Genomic DNA, 12,811 nt, shown 5'->3' with positions numbered 1-12,811 from the left:
AAAATATGTCATTTTGTCACAACCTGTAGCTTGATAAAATGCACGGTGATCTATCATTTGTTTATGTATTATATGACTCTGGTATAACTCCTTTGATAGCCATATATGAACCCCCTTTTTTACAACGCCGGAAACTTGTCTCCTTCCGTTTTTGGTTTACGTTTTTAATACTATTGCTACATCCGGCAATAAGAAGCCCGGCGAGGTATATAATATACAAGGTTATAGATATTGTAACCCGGACTATAACCTTGTATTTGTGCGCATGCGCGACCGGTACTGGGCGGATCCGTTAATTTCCACTTTCACTTTTTGAAAAAAATCTCCTATGTGGAGATAGATTTGTACGCTTTTATTTACATTTATCTGCGAAAGAAAATACACGTCGTGCTCAGTTGTTGAAGTGGCTTTCTTCCCAGTACTTCAGAGCACACATAACGTCTAAAACGTAAAAAAAAACATGTGAAAGGTTTGCAAAATAATGCATTGTAGCAATGAAAACATACATGATCAACTTTAAATGCAAAATAACATTTAAAACTAGGAAAGGAGGCTAACCCCCCCCCCCCCCCCCCCCTTCTTTTCCTTTTCCAACTAAAAAATGTGATTTGGTTCAAAAGAGTCCGACAATAAATTCTTTTTATGTGTATTTATCATGTCAGTGTGCATAGGAGGTGACCAAATGATTTCTTGCGGCGTCAAGAAAGTCTTAAAAATATTGTTATGGATCGTGCATGTATGAGGGGGGATAGGGCCTTTATCAGGACTCCAGGATCTGGTGTTTTTAGGCTCAGGGTTTCGGGATCTATTAAGAGATACAGGAATTCTTTTTTTGAATTACTAGTACTGGATGTCAGAATTTAAATTTATTTAAATTCGGGATTTCATGTTGAAGGGATCAGGACCCCTCCTACCCCTGGTCATGTATGAGGGTGATACTTGTAATCCCTGGGAAATCGGGAAATCACAAATAACCGTTAGAAAAAATTGGCAAATGACGTTTATAACAGTAATTTTTGGTGCATGACTATAAAAAAGTACACATTCCTTTAGGTGATATCAAAATCAATTAATTTTGACACTGTCTAGAGTGGATAAATATCGTATTGCAAAAGATTATGTGGTGAAATCTGTTTCTCTGTCTTCATGTCGTCACAATGGGAATTTCAGATAATAGCCTGAAAATTTGACGTCATAATCAAATATTGACCAATGAACAACTAAGATCAAACTAACCACACCTAGATTAAATGAAAATAATCATCAGGTCGGGAATGCCATAAAACGAGTTAAAAAAATCTTCATAGTAAAAAAAATATTTATTTTTTATCACCAATGTAAACATATATCACCATTGTATATATATATCACCATTACAAACATCTATCACCAGTGTATATATCTATCATCCTACTGTTTTTATATATATCACCAATATAAATATCTATCACCTCACTTTATTTATCACTGCACTATATATTACCAATATACTAAAATCTCGAAACTGAATATATCTAACATCACTCTGTATATTTATCAACACTAAAAATCTATCAACACACTGTATAATAATCACCATTCTGTATCAATCACCACTTTGTACAACACTGTATATCTCTATCACCATGCTATATATTTATCACCATTCTGTATTAATCACCACTTTGTACAACACTGTATATATCTATCACCATGCTATATGTTTATCACCACTCTATAAATCTATCAACATATGTTTATATTTAAAACCGCTGTATATATTTATCACCATTCTGTATTTATCACCACTCTGTAAAAGGCTGTATATATATTCTGTCACCATACTTTATATATCTGTCACCAGACTTAGTATTTCTGTCAATACACTTAACATATCCATCACCACACTTTATATATCAATCACTTGGCTATATATATCTATCACCTGATCTATTTATATATCAATCACCTCACTATATATATCTGCCACCATACTTTATATATATGTCACCACACTTAATATATATGTCACCTCACTATATATATCTGTCACCATACTTTATATATCTGTCACCATACTTTATATATCTGTCATTACACTTAACATATCCTTCACCACACTTTATATATCCATCACCTCACTATATATATCTATCACCTCACTTTATATATCTATCACTACTCTTTATATATCTGTCACCAGACTATATATCTATCCCCACACTTTATATATTCATCACCTCACTATATATCTGTCACCATACTTTATATATATGTCACCAGACTTTATTTATCTGTCACCATACTTTATATATCTGTCACCATACTTTATATATCTGTCATTACACTTAACATATCCATCACCACACTTTATATATCCATCACCTCACTATATATATCTATCACCTCACTTTATATATCTATCACTTCTCTTTATATATCTGTCACCAGACTATATATCTATCCCCACACTTTATATATTCATCACCTCACTATATATCTGTCACCATACTTTATATATATATGTCACCAGACTTTATTTATCTGTCACTATACTTTATATATCTGTCACCATACTTTATATATCTGTCACAATACTTTATATATTCATTGTGTAATCATACGTTTTTTTATTGAGTTAAGTCTGCAAATTGATATTTTATCGTGTGTTTTTCTATGTTGTGATGTTATGCTATTGTTTCAGAAAAAGGGAGAAGGTTTGGATCCATTAAAACGTTTAATCTCGCTGCAAATGTTTGCACCTGTCCTAAGTCAGGAATCTGATGTACAGTAGTTGTCGTTTGTTTATGTAATATATATGTGTTTCTCTTTTCTTGTTTTGTTTATATAGATTAGACCGTTGGTTTTCCCGTTTGAATGGTTTTACACTAGTAATTTTGGGGCCCTTTATAGCTTGTTGTTCGGTGTGAGCCGAGGCTCCGTGTTGAAGGCTGTACTTTAACCTATAATGGTTTACTTTTTAAATTGTTATTTGGATGGAGAGCTGTCTCATTGGCACTCACACCACATCTTCCTATATCTATTTATATATCTGTCACCTCACTATGTATATCCTTCACCACACTTTATATATCTGTCACCTCACTATATATAACTGTCATCAAACTATATATATCTGTCACCAGACTTTATTTATCTGTCACCATACTTTATATATCTGTCAACATACTTTATATATCTGTCACCAGACTTTATTTATCTGTCACCATACTTTATATATCTGTCACCATACTTTATATATCTGTCACCATACTTTATATATCTGTCACCATACATTATATATCTGTCACCATACTTTATATATCTGTCACCACACTTTATATATCTGTCACCTCACTATATATAACTGTCACCTCACTTTATATATCTATCACTATACTTTATATATCTGTCACCAGACTTTATATATCTATCCCCACACTTTATATATCCATCACCTCACTATATATCTGTCACCATACTTTATATATCTGTCACCAGACTTTATATTTTTGTCATTATCAAACCGCAATTTTTATATGTGTGTATGTCAAACAAATTTTGTTGTATAATGGTCTAAAAACAGCACAAACAACAAACAAAAACACCAAAAAAGTGAAAAAGTATATTTAAACAAAACGCATTTAACTAACAGGTCGAACAACTGATGTTCTTTTACCCTGCTGACTGCCATTGGCGATTGTCAAATTAAATTGATCACAAGATGTAACAAAATGGATCTTAATATAAATTTAATACTAAACAGAAATTTTTTTTGTTAACTTGTGGCCAAGATGTTGTGCTACAAACATATGGTGTCAATATTTCTTTAGTACACCAGATCCGGATTTCGACAATAAATGTCTCTTCAGTGATGTTGGGGATCGAAACGGTATTTGGAAGGCCATTTCAACAGTTCCCTCATTTTTAGAAAAAATACCCTAATTTTTTTAATAACTCTTGAATTTTAAGAGTCAATATAGGATGAACGGATCATATAAACCGGAGGGAAAATATGATACATGCCCAAACAAAAAATATAAACGAGTCTAAATTGAAAGCTACCTTCAAACCTATGATTGCGTTGGATAAAAACCACAATTTTTATAGGTGTGCATGTCAAACAAATTTCGTTGTAGAAGGGTCTAAAAACAGCACAAACAACATTTTCCAAAAGACCAAAACAGTGAAAAAGTATATTTAAACAAAATGCATTTGACTAACAGGTCGAACAACTGATGTTCTTTAACCCTGCTGACTGCCATTGGCGATTGCCAAATAAAATTGATCACATGATGTAACAAAATGGATCTTAATATAAATATAATACTAAACAGAAAAAAAATTTGTTAACTTGTGGCCAAGATGTTGTGCCACAAACATATGGTGTCAATATTTCCTTAGTACACCAGATCCGGTTTTCGACAATAAATGTCTCTTCAGTGATGTTATGTTTCAAAACGGTACTTGGAAGGCCATATCAACAGTACCCTCATTTTTAGAAAAAGTACCCTCATTTTTTGATAACTCTTGAATTTTAAGAGTCAATATAGGATGAACGGATCATATAAACCAGAGGGAAAATCACTATATATATCAATCACCACACTTTATATGTCTGTCACTAGTCTTTATATATCTGTCACTACACTTTACATGTCCATCACCACACTTTATATATCGATCACCTCACTATATATATCTATCACCTCACTTTATATATCTGTCACCATACTTTATATATCTGTCACTATACTTTATATATCTGTCATAACACTTTATATATCCATCACCTCACTATATATATCTGTCACCATACTTTATATATCTGTCACCATACTTTATATATCTGTCACTATACTTTATATATCTGTCACCATACTTAACATATCTTTCACCAGACTTAATATTTCTGTCAATACACTTAACAAATCCATCACCACACTTTATATATCAATCACCTCACTATATATATCTATAACCTGATCACTTTATAAATCAATCATCTCACTATATATATCTGTCACCATACTTTATATATATGTCACCACACTTTATATATCCATCACCTCACTATATATATCTGTCATCATACTTTATATATCTGTCACTATACTTTAAAAATCTGTCATTACACTTCACATATCCATCACCACACTTTATATATCCATCACCTCACTATATATATCTATCACCTCACTTTATATAGCTATCACTACTCTTTATATATCTGTCACAAGACTATAAATCTATCCCACACTTTATATATCCATCACCTCACTATATATCTGTCACCATACTTTATATATCCATCACCTCACTATATATATCTGCCACCATACTTTATATATCTGTCACCAGACTTTATATTTTTGTCAATACACTTAACATATCCATCACCACACTTTATATATCAATAACCTCACTATATATATCCATCTCCACACTTTATATGTCTGTCACCAGACTTAATATATCTGACACCACATTAAACATGTCCATCACCACACTTTATATGTCTGTCACCTGACTTAATATATCTGTCACCACACTTAACATGTCCATCATCACACTTTATATATCAATCACCTCACTATATATATCTGTCACCAGACTTTATATATCCATCAACTTACTATATATATCTGTCACCAGACTTTATATATCAATCACCTCACTATATATATATCTGTCACCACACTTCACTATCAGACTTTATATATCTGTCACCATACTTTATATATCTGTCACCACACCTTATATAACTGTCACCATACTTTTTATATCTATCACCACACCTTATATATCTGTCACCAGACTTTTTATATCTATCACCATTCTATATCTATCTATCACCACACCTTATTTATCCATCACCAGACATTATATATCCATCACGTTACTATATATATATATCTCACCTCACTTTATATATCTGTCACCATACTTTATATATCTGTCACTATACTTTAAAAATCTGTCATTACACTTCACATATCCATCATCACACTTTATATATCCATCACTTCACTATATATATCTATCACCTCACTTTATATATCTATCACTACTCTTTATATATCTGTCACAAGACTATAAATCTATCCCACACTTTATATATCCATCACCTCACTATATATCTGTCACCATACTTTATATATCCATCACCTCACTATATATATCTGTCACCATACTTAACATATCTTTCACCAGACTTAATATTTCTGTCAATACACTTAACAAATCCATCACCACACTTTATATATCAATCACCTCACTATATATATCTATAACCTGATCACTTTATAAATCAATCATCTCACTATATATATCTGTCACCATACTTTATATATCCATCAACTTACTATATATATCTGTCACCAGACTTTATATATCAATCACCTCACTATATATATCTGTCACCAGACTTTATAAATCAATCACCTCACTATATATATCTGTCACCACACTTAACATATTCATCATCAGACTTTATATATCTGTCACCATACTTTATATATCTGTCACCACACCTTATATAACTGTCACCATACTTTTTATATCTATCACCACACCTTATATATCTGTCACCAGACTTTTTATATCTATCACCATTCTATATCTATCTATCACCACACCTTATTTATCCATCACCAGACATTATATATCCATCACGTTACTATATATATATATCTCACCTCACTTTATATATCTGTCACCATACTTTATATATCTGTCACTATACTTTAAAAATCTGTCATTACACTTCACATATCCATCATCACACTTTATATATCCATCACCTCACTATATATATCTATCACCTCACTTTATATATCTATCACTACTCTTTATATATCTGTCACAAGACTATAAATCTATCCCACACTTTATATATCCATCACCTCACTATATATCTGTCACCATACTTTATATATCCATCACCTCACTATATATATCTGTCACCATACTTAACATATCTTTCACCAGACTTAATATTTCTGTCAATACACTTAACAAATCCATCACCACACTTTATATATCAATCACCTCACTATATATATCTATAACCTGATCACTTTATAAATCAATCATCTCACTATATATATCTGTCATCATACTTTATATATATGTCACCACACTTTATATATCCATCACCTCACTAAATATATCTGTCACCATACTTTATATATCTGTCACTATACTTTAAAAATCTGTCATTACACTTCACATATCCATCACCACACTTTATATATCCATCACCTCACTATATATATATCTATCACCTCACTTTATATATCTATCACTACTCTTTATATATCTGTCACAAGACTATAAATCTATCCCACACTTTATTTATCCATCACCTCACTATATATCTGTCACCATACTTTATATATCCATCACCTCACTATATATATCTGCCACCATACTTTATATATCTGTCACCAGACTTTATATTTTTGTCAATACACTTAACATATCCATCACCACACTTTATATATCAATAACCTCACTATATATATCCATCTCCACACTTTATATGTCTGTCACCAGACTTAATATATCTGTCACCACACTTAACATGTCCATCACCACACTTTATATGTCTGTCACCAGACTTAATATATCTGTCACCACACTTAACATGTCCATCACCACACTTTATATATCAATCACCTCACTATATATATCTGTCACCAGACTTTATATATCCATCACCTTACTGTATATATCTGTCACCAGACTTTATATATCAATCACCTCACTATATATATATCTGTCACCACACTTAACATATTCATCATCAGACTTTATATATCTGTCACCATACTTTATATATCTGTCACCACACCTTATATAACTGTCACCATACTTTTTATATCTATCACAACACCTTATATATCTGTCACCAGACTTTTTAAATCTATCACCATTCTATATATATCTGTCACCACACCTTATATATCCATCACCAGACATTATATATCCATCACGTTACTATATATATATCTATCACCTCACTTTATATATCTATCACTACACTTTATATATCTGTCACCAGACTTTAAATATCTATCCCTACATTTAAAATATCTGTCACCACACTTTATATATCTGTCACCACACTTTATATATCTGTGACCACACCTTATATATCTGTCACCAGACTTTATATATCTATCACCACACTTTATTTATCTGTCACTACACTTTATATATCTGTCACCACACCTTATATATCTGTCACCAGACTTTATGTATCTATCACCACACCTTATTTATCTGTCACCACACTTTATTTATCTATCACCACACTTTTTATATCACCAAACCTTATATAAATGTCACCATACTTTATATATATATGTCACCCCACTTTATATATCTGTCTCCACACTTTATATAAATTTTCACCTCACTTTTTATATCTGTCACCACACATTATATATACATCACCACACCTTATACACATTACCACACCTTATATATCTATCACCTCACTTAATATATCTTTCACCTTAATTTATATATCTATTTCCTCATTTTATATATATATGACATCCCTGAAAATATTTTTTTTACCTCACTGTTGATAATTTTTCACCATATTTTATATATGTATCCCCTCCACATATGTATCTTTTAACTAAATACACTGCTTAAATCAATCAATCACAACACCATTGATATATATGTCACCACACAGTATGTATATATATATATATCATCCTTTGGTTTATATATCATCACACTGTAATATATCTTTATACTATTCAGTGGATCCTTTACCTCACTGTATATACACATAACCCCAGTCCACACTTATCACCTATCTATATCTATATATCACCATCATATCATATTTATAGTAACACAATGATTATATCTATCATCATTCTTTATCTTTTTTTCACAAGACTGTATACTATAACTTGTTGTATCTCCTATAAGTCAGAGAAATGTACTGGTCATTGTATAATTTACAGTGGAAGGAGATATGCAGATATGCAATGTCCACTGAGATATGTTTGTATAAGCTTGCATACTTATCATGTAGCAATTATCAAATTGATTATTTATATTTGTGTTCTTCTTACAGAAATACCAAACAACATTTTGCAGGGATTTAGAGGTCATTAGTGAAAAAGGAAGAAAGGAAATGGGTACATCTAATTTTAAATGAAATAACAAGAATAGTTGAATAATTAACAACCAAGCAGCACTCAGCAATAGTGATGGTAAAGTATTTTTATAAAATTATACTCAAAAAAGATATATACAGTGTGGTGGTTTATATATTCCTCCATTGCTACAGTCGCTGCATTCATCACCACACTCTCCATATATATCCCAACAGTCTCAATAGGTACCCCAATACTATGACCATCTATCACTACAGTCTCAATATCTACCCCCATACTATGATTATCTATCACTACAGTCTCAATAGCTATACCCATACTATGATTATCTATCACTACAGTCTCAATAGCTATCCCCATACTATGATTATCTATCACTACACTCTCCATTCAGATGCCAACAGTCATTATGTATATATCATAATAGTCTCTATATATATATCAGGATAATACAAAAGCTTCCCCTTTACTTTATTTATCAATCACCTCACTTTATATATCAATCACCACACTCTCTATATATATCCCCATACTCTCTATGTCTACCCCAAAAGTCTCTCAGTATATCTCCACATAATAAACACCTTAGATTACCATACATTATTTATCAATCACCTCACTTTATGTATCAATCACCACACTCTATATATATATCCCCAACTCTCTATATCTGCCTCAAAAGTCTCTCTGTATATATTTCCACACAATAAACAACTATCACCTTACTTTATTTATCAATCACCTCACTTTATGTATCAATCACCATACTCTATATATATATCCCCAACTCTCTTTATCTGCCTCAAAAGTCTCTCTGTATATATTTCCACACAATAAACAACTATCACCTTACTTTATTTTTCAATCACCTCACTTTATATATCAATCACCACACACTCTCTATATATATTCCCATACTTTCCATATCTATCCCCACAGTTTCTATGTTTATGACCACATTATAAACACCTATCACCTTACTTTATTTATCAATCACCTCACTACATATATCAATCACCACATACTCTCTATATATATCTCCATTCTCTCTATATTTACCCAAAATTCTCTATGTATATCTCCACACAATATACCATATCACCTTACTGGAAATACCAATAACCTCACTTTGTAAATCAATTGCTCATTTCATATGTATCACCTCACTCAGAATATCTATCAGTTCACTGTTAATATTTTCACCTCAATTTATACATTATGTCTTTCACACCACTGGGTATATCTCTCAAATGCCTATTTATTCCAACTTGAAAATGGATATGAGTACGATAATAATCCATGTTTCTGTACAGAAATCTGTTTATGTTAATTTAGATTTTAAACTTAAAATGACTCAATGTGACACCTATCATTGTTATTATTTTTTTTCTTCAGAAAAGTGAAAAAAGATTTTTGATAGATAGAAAATAGGAGAAAAGGAAAAGGTAATCTTCATTGAAATTTAAAGTATTATACATATGTATGTTAAGAGTTAATTAGCAAAGTATTATACATATGTATGTAAAGAGTTAGGTAGCAAAGTATTATACATATGTATGTAAAGAGTTAATAAGCAATTAAACAATCCTGGTTGAAATGAAATATTTTAAAAGAAATGTTTTTTAAAGTATAACCGCTCCAACATGGCATGCAATATTTTATGTAAATATCATGTCAGGTATCTTTTCAATAAAAGTAGCAAATATGATATACTAACTGTGGGTCAATGATTGTGACATTCAAAATGTGTAAACCTTATAAATATATTGTTTCAGTGTTATTGCACTTGTAGCATTGTCTACAGTATACATCTGCTGGCACACACATAATGTATATACCACCACATATTATGTATCAACTGCCACACATTACATAATTATGACCACATATAATATATCTACCGCCACACATAATCAATCAACATACTGTGTACATCTATCACCACATTATGTTTGTCTATCACCACACTATTGTTTATCACCACACTATTGTCTATCACCACACTATGTTTGTCTATCACCACACTATGTTTGTCTATCACCACACTATGTTTGTCTATCACCACACTGTTTGTCTATCACCACACTATCTTTGTCTATCACCACACTACGTTTGTCTATCACCACACTATGTTTGTCTCTCACCACTCTATTGTTGTCTATCACCACACATTATATTTTAATCATCACAGTTGTAAAGCAAAGAAAAGTAATTACCCAAGAAAAAAATGATTTGAACTTTTCATTTAAATGATTGGTATCACAAATGAATTTTATTTCTATAAGTTTTACATTTTGATATTGTCTTGGGATTCTGCCATTGCAAGGATAAAACACTCCTATTTGTCCTTAGATGGAAAACAAATAACAACTTTTTAGGGCTTTTAAATTTTGTATTGTTTTGAATAATTATTTATCCAACTGAACCATATTGTTATGTTTTAGGTTAAACAAGATTTAGTGCCTGCCACACAATTAAGAAAGAATTAGAGGCAAGAATGTTTACAGAACAGAGGAGATTATTTGTACTGCACTTAGATTTGTGTTTTAGTTATATTCAATTAGTATTAAAGAGTTATGTACAAAAAATCCTGTTATATTATGTTCTTTTAAAAATACTTTATGTCAATTCTCCTTCTCATGCTTGGGGTTCTTTGGTAACATGGGATACTCTTAGTAAAGTGACACATGCATATCTTTTTTAACCTTTTTCTAACATGTGTATCTGTAACAACTAGTAAATTCAGAAGCAGTTTTAATATACCTTTATACTTGATAACCCTTAAACGTAATGTAGCTCCTAGGAAAGTTAGTGTTTAGTATTCCTTTTATAGGGGAGTCATATTCAGTGCCAAACAATTATTATTGAAGGAGCTATTCCCCTTGGAAATATAAATTATACGAAAAATTGCATGGAAAGCCTTTTCAAATCTACATCTTTCATAGGATTGCTACGAAATTTATATTGAAGGTTTATCTTAGCAAGTATTAGGGTTAGATTGAAATTCATTTCAAATCCACTATTTCACCATGAGTAATGTCCCTTGGAAATAAAATTTTTATAGGAAATTGCCTTATACATGTTTTATATCAAATGCACTTTTGGCAATTACAGAATGATTATACATCAGACTAAACTGGATTGATTTTAACCTACTCACTTTCTGAATGTGTTGTCTACACTAATGACATGGTTGGTTTTCTCCTTTTGAACTACATTATACAATATGGTGTGTGTTTTGCCATTGTTGAAAGTCTCCATTGGATAGTTATCTTCTTGATAATCATACCACATTTCAAGTTTTTAAGTCCTAAGCATGTGTGAAACAATGTTTAATTGAAAGATTACTTCAAGATTTTCTTCATGTATTAGAATAACACATGATATGGGTATTCTTCCATGACACAAAAAAAGAACATGCAGAGCAAAAAGAATATGCTTGATTTGTATGAAGTAAAATAAAAAATTACAGAGCTCCTAGGAAAAGCAGAAATGGAACGTCCCTGATCAAAGGCAAAATCAAAAGCTCAAACACATCAAACATAATGCATAGGAGGTGAAATAAATAAATACTGAACTCCGAAGAAAATTCAAAAAGGAAAGCAATCAAATGGCAAAATCAAATGATGAAATACATCAAATGAATAAACAACAACGGTTATATTCCTGATGTCGTACCTGCATTC

General features: G+C 31.3%; 1 long non-coding RNA gene across 1 annotated transcript; it reads left to right on the top strand.

Moving 5' to 3' along the window:
- Window positions 1-329: 329 nt before the first annotated feature.
- Window positions 330-11,767, top strand: LOC134687303 (uncharacterized). The gene is made up of 4 exons (XR_010101760.1): window positions 330-469; window positions 9,083-9,221; window positions 10,521-10,570; window positions 11,570-11,767. It is a non-coding gene; the product is annotated as an uncharacterized LOC134687303 (long non-coding RNA).
- Window positions 11,768-12,811: the final 1,044 nt, after the last annotated feature.

Source organism: Mytilus trossulus, chromosome 1, assembly GCF_036588685.1.
Source record: "Mytilus trossulus isolate FHL-02 chromosome 1, PNRI_Mtr1.1.1.hap1, whole genome shotgun sequence".
NCBI lineage: Eukaryota > Metazoa > Mollusca > Bivalvia > Mytilida > Mytilidae > Mytilus > Mytilus trossulus.
The sequence above is the reverse complement of the archived record's forward strand: the minus strand, read 5'-3'. Positions and strand labels throughout refer to the sequence as shown.